Source organism: Mauremys reevesii, linkage group 5 (assembly GCF_016161935.1).
Source record: "Mauremys reevesii isolate NIE-2019 linkage group 5, ASM1616193v1, whole genome shotgun sequence".
NCBI lineage: Eukaryota > Metazoa > Chordata > Testudines > Geoemydidae > Mauremys > Mauremys reevesii.
Genome location: NC_052627.1, coordinates 99495366 through 99504575, shown reverse-complemented (window position 1 = coordinate 99504575; position 9210 = coordinate 99495366).

The following is a 9210-nucleotide window of genomic DNA, read 5'->3' as shown; positions in this document are numbered from 1 at the left end:
AAGGAGAAACATCACAGAAGCAGACAGAAAAGGCAAGGAGGGATGGGACAAAGGGAGGAAGGGAAGGTAGTCAGAGAAATTCTGGGTCATGACCCTGAGAAAAAGCTGAGAGACGAGAGACAGAGTGCTGGCTGAACTGAGAGAAAAGAAACTGCCTCCTGTTTGATTCTTGCTCTGTTCAGGGAAACAGGATATTACGTACATATTATTTGTAAATCAACAGAAGTGCATCGAAGAAATATCTGACACTATCATCAACTTCTCCTCCTAATGGAAACATCCTGGCAAGGTCTAAAACTTGACTAGCCACTCTGGCCAAAATGGATAATAGTATTATCTGTTTATGTATCATTGAGGCATTAAGGCACACAACTATATTATTAGTGGTTTAGTTACAATATATACATTGATTTATATGAGCCATATCCATAGCAGGTGTAAATCTACACCAATTCTTAATCTACAATTTGCACCAGATAAGGATATCGACCCACTTATTTTAAAAAGGAAAGACTAGATCTACCAAATGTGGTATGCTGCATATACACAGACAAATGAACCGTGTATGAAAGTTACCACATATTATTTATTATTTTTCTACACCGCAAATTTACTAGGGCAACTCAGAGTTCACATAGAGTGGGATTTTCTAAAGTTTTTGGCACTGAGTTAGCACTTCTTTTGAAGTCAACAAAAGTTTTACCATTTACTGCAGTGGGATTAGAACTAGGCCAGTGCTGAGTGCTTTTGAAACATCCCTCCCATAAAGATGCACAAGGTATTTTTTTGGAGGATTTACAACCTCATATCACAGATGATGCAACAAAACGTGCACCAAGCAATAGATTGGACTTGGCTGTCGTGGTGACGAGAAGACTATGGTCAAAGAAATAAGATTGCCGAGTAACTGAAAAAAAACAGCTTGACAGCATGGTTGATTTTATTTTTAAATGTTTTCGTTTGACTGTTTGATTACAAATTAAACCTATGTATTTTTGTGGGTTAGGCAAAACATCATTGAAGCTAGTGCCCTTAACTCTGCCCTTCATTTAAAATAGCTGTAAGAAACAGTTAAGCTCCTTCATGAAACAGCAGCAGCCTCTACCCCAAACACAGGCACAACATTGCCCAAAACAAAGGCACTTGTGAGGCCACTCAGGAATTTTAACTACTTGAGAGAGGGGTTTGGCTGGCTGTTGTTTTTAGTAGAGGGGTGTGTGTGTGTGGGTGTATGGGTGTGAGAGAGAGACAGAGAGAGAGAGAGAGAGAGAGAGAGAGAGAGAGAGAGAGAGAAGCAGGAGAACCATCACAAATATACAGAGAAAAAGGAGAAACTCAGACATAACCTGAATAAGCGTTGAGTGCGTGGCTGTTAGAAAAGCCAGGAGAAAGAGCGAGCTTGTAGGCTGAATGCTGGCTAATGGAGCTTGGAGCTCCGAGCAATGAAACTATGTCCTGTTTGATTCCTCCCATGTTCAGGGAAATAGGACTTTATACATTCTTTTTAAGTAAACAGGCTTGTATTAAAGTTACCTGATTGCATCATCAATTTCTTCTCCTAATGGAAACAACCTGCAAGCCATTTGGCTAACTGCTTTAGTCAAAAGGGGAAACAGTATAATACATGAATATCTTTGTAACTCAGTTTTTATGGTGGTCAAGGCAGAAGTGGGTCTTAACCAGGAATTTCAACAGGGAAAAGTGGTATCTTATCAAGCCAATTTGGAGAGGTTACTCCATTCCCAAGGGGTATTGTGGAAAAAGGTACAGAGATGGTTGTGAATGAAACAGACAAACTGATACATTATCAGAACACAACCATCATTATGAGAAACATATGGGTATGTCTACGCTGGAAAGTTTCTGCACCACAAGTTATACCACTTTTATTAAAATGCTGAAATTAAACCGTTGCATATCCATACTGTGCTCCTTGTGACACTGGAGAGCATCCACATTAGCAGCTCTTGCAACGGCAAAGAGAGTAGTGTATTGTGGTAGTTATCCCAACTGGCCGCAGGGTGCTTTGGGAAGGGTTTGCAATGCCTCATGGGGCAGGCACAGCGTCACATGATGCAGGTTTCCCAGTCCCACTGTTCCATGGGCATCTTACTACATTGCCAGCTGCTTTTCAACTGAAGTGTGTGTGTGTGTGTGTGTGTGGGTGGGTGGGTGGGTGGGGAGGGAGAGAGACAATGTGTTTTGGGGGTACAGAGAGTGTGTCAGCATGCTGTCTTGTAAATTCAGACAGTGGCAGGAAGCAACCAGCTCCGAGGCAGGGGGAGGGTTACCCCTCCCCCGCCTTCCTCCCTGGCCCCTCTCTCTCTCACACACACACACACCCCTGCCTCTGTGTTCAACAGCACAAGCATTCTATATTAATGGCTTGCTTTGTGTCTCAGAGAAGATCAGCACAGCATACAATGGCTGTCAGAAACCATGCTTGGAAAGGGGAGGGGCGCATGTCTCCAGAGCAGCCGAGTTCAAAACAATGAGCAGAGCAGTCATTTGAGGCATTATGGGACAGCTCCAGAGGCCAATTACAGCACAGAAAGCAATCAAGTGTCTACACTAGCAATAGAGCACTGGAGCCTCTGCGCAAATAGCTTTCTGACTCTTGTTGAGGTGGATTTTTTGCAGCGCTGCAACTGAGGAGTTTCTGCACACAAAGTGGCTTAGCAGTGTATACACGTCTGCAGTTTGAGTGCAAAAAAACTGCTTTACTGTGCAGAAACTTGCCAGTGTAGACAAACCCTATGAAGTTTCCAGATGTGACCTTAACCTGTGCGAAGGTTAATATAAAAATGGATGTTAATGAACTAGGGAATTATGAGAAAAAAATAAGTGCTGTGTATTGGCATATAAGAAGTTTAAAAAATTACATGACAAAACACTCATAAAATAGGGGGAGGGATAGCTCAGTGGTTTGAGCATTGGCCTGCTAAACCCAGGGTTGTGAGTTCAATCCTTGAGAAGGCCACTTACGGATCTGGGGCAAAAATTGGTCCTGCTAGTGAAGGCAGGGGGCTGGACTCAATGACCTTTCAAGGTCCCTTCCAGTTTTAGGAGATTGGTATATCTCCAATTATTACCTTTATTACCTCATATGTGGAAAACAGTTCCATGTTAAAGATATGTTACATTGTTGTAGATAGTTCTGTAAAGCTAGGAAAAAAACATTTGTTATAATTAAAGCCTTGGTCACTAGAAGGTAACAAACAGAAAACCATTGCAAGCGACTTCAGTTTAATAATGGCAGAAAGGCTGTGCACTTACTGTACACTGATAAACTGAAACCTGCCTCTGAACTATGACCTACATTCAAACAATAGCAATCTCATCCAGTCTCTACCTGGGAGTTGCCATGATTAAAGGAAAAGGTTGTTTGGACTCTGAATATTCTAGTTTAAATGACTGAGTGGAATAGCTTTATTACCAAAGGACTGCTCACAAAAAAATGAGATTCTGCAGTTCAATTTTTTCTTTCAGTTGGGTTCACTCCCTTTCCATCCTTGGACACCAGATGCCAGCACATGCATTTTTTTTAATGCATCACCAACTACATATGCAAATGATAGAATCCATCTCTTTCATACACAGATGATAGCATACAAAAATTCATGGTTATGTGCTTTGAGACTGGTGAAAATCAGACTTTTAGATATTCAATCCATAATCAGAGGGTCTAATTCCTGGGTGTACTATTGATCAAAATTTTTGTATATCCTGCATTTTGTCCTTTTTCCATTTATCTTATTTTTTCCTCCTCAATTTCTCCATTTTCCAGCTAATCTCCTTCTTCTTTTACAGAGATGACTTAATTTATAACCTTTTCTAGTAGCCATCTCCTAATTGTGATTTGGCAATTAATCTTCAGATTATTAATGACTCTAGATGCATATAATTTTAATTAAAACTTGTACTCTGGTGTGCAGAGAAGAACTTTCAGAAAAATAGGAAACAGAATTTTAATGAAGTAGTGGTGTTGCTGATGTGTCAATATGATTTTGATTATGATTCCTGGCCTGATTTTGTATTCTATGGAATAATTAGAAATGAATTTGATCTATCATATTCTGTGGTATCTTAAAGTATATAATAAAATCATGCACATCGTTTTGGCACTGGAAAGTGCATTTTCTAAGTGAAGAGAATTTTAAATAATTTTTCCTATAAAAAAGAAAGTGTCAATTTTTTTTTCTTTTGTAGAAAAAAAAATAGAATTTTTCCATTGAGGATTTTCCTGACTCAGTATTTCTAATAACCAATTACAAAGGATCATATAAAAATACCTCAAATTTATGTTATATTTCATAATTATAAATATTATTTAGGGTTTGTAATTTTTTGATGTTTTGTTTTGTTTTTTGTTGGGGTTTTTTTTGTTTGTTTTTTTGTTTTTTACTTAAACAAGCTCTCTCTCTCTCTTGTTGGTAAACCATCTTGTGATAATGTGGCTTTATAATCTTCCAGCCTTTGTGTATGAAGTTTAGTGTTAATTACACTGTGACATTTTTCCTAATCATACTTTAGAGGAATAATCATATTGTAGATTTAATTCCTACTGCAGATTTAACTAATATATTATGATCTATTTCTAGAGGAAAGAATTGTATTTGCTGTGTAGTACAAAATCAAACAGACACTAGAATCTGCAGTGAAATGTATCACACTGACTGATGACTTGCTCTACACAAACCACCCTCTGTGATGCTATAGGATTGCCAGAATCTGTTAGGGTACATCCCCCTCCCCCTCCAGTTGATCTTGTGAACCTGGGTCAACAGACTCAGGCTCCTACTATGGCATTAAAAATAGGTTTGTAGTCAGAGCTTTTAAGTTGTGGCTTGGGCTAGATCTCAGGCACTGAAGCCCTTCCCTCTCCATAAGCTTTAGGGCCCGAACTGCAACAAGCTATTTTTAACATTATAGCACAAGCCCTAGTGTCTCGACCTGGTTTTGTGTGCTTGCTGCTGCAGGTTTTGCAGGCATATCCTTAGAGGGATGTATCCTACATATAGAAAATCAGTCACTGATTGATGACACTGCTGTATATACCTCTAAACCTCCAAACTTAAAAAAATAATGAACCCAGGTGTTTTCAGGATGAGTGGCAGGGATTAATGAACCAGACAAACTATCTATTGAAATTAATGAGAAAGGCTTAATTTCTTTTGCTTCTGAGAAGAAATAGTTGTTTCAGAGTATGACAGATTTTTGAATCTGATATACCTATGTGATTAGGCAAGTATAACATTGCTGTTGTGACAAATAGGCCTTTTTGCTGTCAATTTCTTGGCGGTATTATGTGGTGATGTTTAGAGAACCTAGATTAGAAGCAACCTTGGCCATGAGGTAAGCTCACTAGGATAAGCACTATGCCTTATTCTGTATTTTGTAAGCACTTGTACAATATTATGTAAACACCTATAGAACAATTATGGAGGTAATTTGCAAGTTTCAGGGACCTGAAGAAGAGCTCTGTGTAAACTTGTTTCTCTCACCAACTGAAGTTGCTCCACTAAGAGATTACCTCATCTCTCTACATTTCAGGGAGTCAGTCATCTCGCAAAGCAATATTCAGAGTGTATCTCAAAAAAGAGTATACATGTATTATCTTAAATGCCTAGAAATAAACCTTAAGATGTCATCTGAACTGCTCTTTGAGACCAGGCCAGGCATAAGGAAAGAATGTCTGTACTGAAATCCCTGAAGAGCTCTTAACAAATATTTTCAGGAAAAAAGCATTTATTTAAATCCATCCATATTCAGGAGAGCATTTAAGCATGTGCTTAACCACAGCGCTAAATAAAATAGTCTCAACTCTTTGCAACTTGTGTGTTGTTTTCTGGAGGTTGGCCTTAGTGGGGACTCTCTATTTTACTAATTTAGGCCTTGATTGAGGCCTTCACTTCATTGAGGAAATCTGAGGCATAGGCAGATTAAGGCCAAAGTTTTCAAACATGGTGTCCAGCATTAGGCACCAAAATCTACATTTAGACATGCTCAAGGATAAAAATTCCTAAAACATGGCTTGTCCTTGGTTATGCTTGAATCTAAGCCATGTTCAACACTAGTTAGAACATAAGAACAGCCATACTGGGTTCATCTAGCCTAGTATCCTGTCTTCCAACAGTGGCCACAGGTGCCCCAGAGGGAATGAACAGAACAAGTAATCATTAAGTGATCCTTTTCCTGTCACACATTCCCACCTTCTGGCCAACAGAGGATAGGGACACCATACCTGTCCATCCTGGCTAATAGCCAATGATGGACCTATCCTCCATGAATTTATCTAATTCTTTTTGGAACCTTGTTATAGTCTTGGCTTTCACAACATCCTCTGGCAAAAAGTCCCACAGGTTGACTGTGCATTGTGTGAAGAAATACTTCCTTTTGTTTGTTTTAAACCTGATGCCAATTCATTTCATTTGGTGATCCCTAGTTCTTGTGTTATGAGAAGGAGTAAATAATACTTCCTTATTTACTTTCTCCACATCAGTCATGATTTTATAGACCTCTATCATATCCCACATTAGTCATCTCTTTCCCAAGCTGAATAGACCCAGTTTTATTAATCTCTCTTCATATGGCAGCCGTTCCATATATCTACTCATTTTTGTTGCCCTTTTCTGAACATTTTCTAATTCCAATATATCTTTTTTGGGGATGGAAAAACCACATCTTCATGCAGTAGTCAAGATGTGGGTGTACCATAGATTTATGTAGAGGCAATATGATATTTTCTGTCTTATTATCTATCCCTTTAATAATGAATCCCAACATTCTGTTTGCTCTTCTAACTGCCGCTGCACATTGAGTCGATGTTTTCAGAGAACTATCCGCAATGACTCCAAATGACTCTCCCTCACATTCTCAGCTGTGAAGACCGATACAAAGATTCATTTAGTTTCTCCACAATAGCCTTATCATCCTTCAGTGCTCCTTTGGCATCTTGAGCATCCAGTGCCCCAGCGTCCTGTTTCTGGTGTACTTACATTGATTTTTTGCCATTACTTTTTGAGTCCTTGGCTGGCTGTTCTTAAATTTTTTTTTAGCCTAATTGTATTTTACACTTCATTTGCCAGAGTTTATGCTCCTTTCTATTTTTCTCACTAGGATTTAACTTTCACTTTTTAAAGGATTCCTTTTTGCTTCTCACTGCTTCTTTTACATTGTTATTTAGCCATGGTGGCACATTTTGGTTCTCTTACTATTTTTTTTAATTTGGGGTATACATTTAAGTTGATCCTCTATTATGGTGTCTTAAAAAAAAGTTTTTATGCAGCTTGCAGGGATTTCACTTTTGGCACAGTATACCTTTTAATTTCTGTTTAACTAACTTCCTCATTTTTGTACTTCCCCTTTCTGAAATTAAATACTAAGTTTTGTGCTGCTGTGGTGTTTTCCCCACCACAGGGATGTTAAATTTAATTATATTATGTTCACTATTACCAAGTAGCACCTGTTGCTGACAGAAATTGTCAGTCATTGGTATCTTTTGTAGTGAAGACAATGGTTTGGGCCCTGATCCTGCTCCTTTTTAAATCTACAGCAAAATGACTAAGGTTGTTAAATGGTAAGATTTTCAGAACTGCTTAGTAAAGCACCATACATTGTTCTGACATTTTATAAATGTTTAGTAATAACGATAAGACTATTTCATCAGAAATAAGGAAGAATGTTTACTGTAATGGGGGGGGGGATCTACATTTTAGCAGTTCTTTTTAAGGATACGAAAGCACAGATATGTGTCAGGTTAAAAACGAAATACATTTGTTTAAAGAGAACAGGGGAAAAATATACCATAATTGCAATGGAAGAATTCAAAACTACAGTTCAAGCACTTGAATGAGATTCAGCACTAGGCTTAGATGGATCACCCTGTTAGTTTTATAGCAGGCTTTTCAAGCACAACAGCTCTCATCTAATAACCACTTATAATGAGGCATTCCAGTTTCATACACTGTCGGAGGAAGACAGAGAAAAAAGAGAGGAAGTGGAATTAACCATAATTGCCCTTATTCATAAAAAGGAATGAAATCTTGGCTTTGTTCTAACAAGGGTCTTATTTCTTCATTAAATATAGATATGAAGATCTTTCTTTAGTTTTTGAACACAAGTTGGAAAGAATTATTATAGTCCTTTACAAAAAAAAAGATGAGGCACAGTTTATTAAGAGATTTGTGAATGGTTTGGAAGTGTAAGAAATATGTGCCCTGCAGAAACCTTATCATTAGATATCTTTTATAGGGTTTAAAGGCCTCATTTGTACTTCACTCAGTCTAGATTTGTCTTTGGTATCCTTTTAATCAATGAATACAACTGCTATATACAGTCCTAAGGCAGTAATTGCCATAAAGAGTCACTTTTCAGCGGAGGGAAAAAAAAACACTAGGAAGGATGTGCCTTGTTGCTTCTATTAGCATCTGCAGATGAACTTTTCAGAAACCCTGTGCCATGTAGCAGATGAATGATGTTGCTCATATTTTCCCAGGGTTAAAAAAAAAAAAGCATAAATGTTCTTTGTTCAAATCAGAAAGCACTGTACATTACCTCTAAACATAGGATATAAAATTAAATGTATCCTCTATTATAACAGAATCATAAAGGACAAGTTTTCCCTTAAATTGTATGTATGTATCCCCTGACCACTTTGGTACCCAGGGGCACATTTTGGTCCTTAAAATTAAAGATTACATGGAGACTCTATGGCTCCTGATCCACAGAAGCAGCTTTTATTTTCAAAGAGCAAGTATTCACTCCCTACTGCTCACAGAATACAGGCTTGGTTGTTTCACAGCCACTGCTTTCCAGGGTTGGGGCCCATGTCTCAGCTTATCCTGATTGCCACATATAACAAGCAAGTCTTGGGGAAGAATATTAGAGTCACATGCAGGTGGGTTTTCCTATCTGGCTCAATGGTTGATTGATATTACAGGAATTGCCATGTTGTTCCCAGCCAAATGTATCTATCACACTGTGATGTGGTTCACAAAGAACTCAAGATCATTTCTGACCTGTTTAAGAACAATACAAATTTAACTATCCTGAAGAGATAACACTATTTGTAGGTTACATTTAGAGGTACATTCAGCTCCCTCTCCTCCATGGCAAATAGTGACTGAAACCAGCATGGGGATCTATACATGTATTGCACACCTCTTGCATGAGCTTTCCGTGCAGCAGCATGCAAGAGGCAACTGGTGA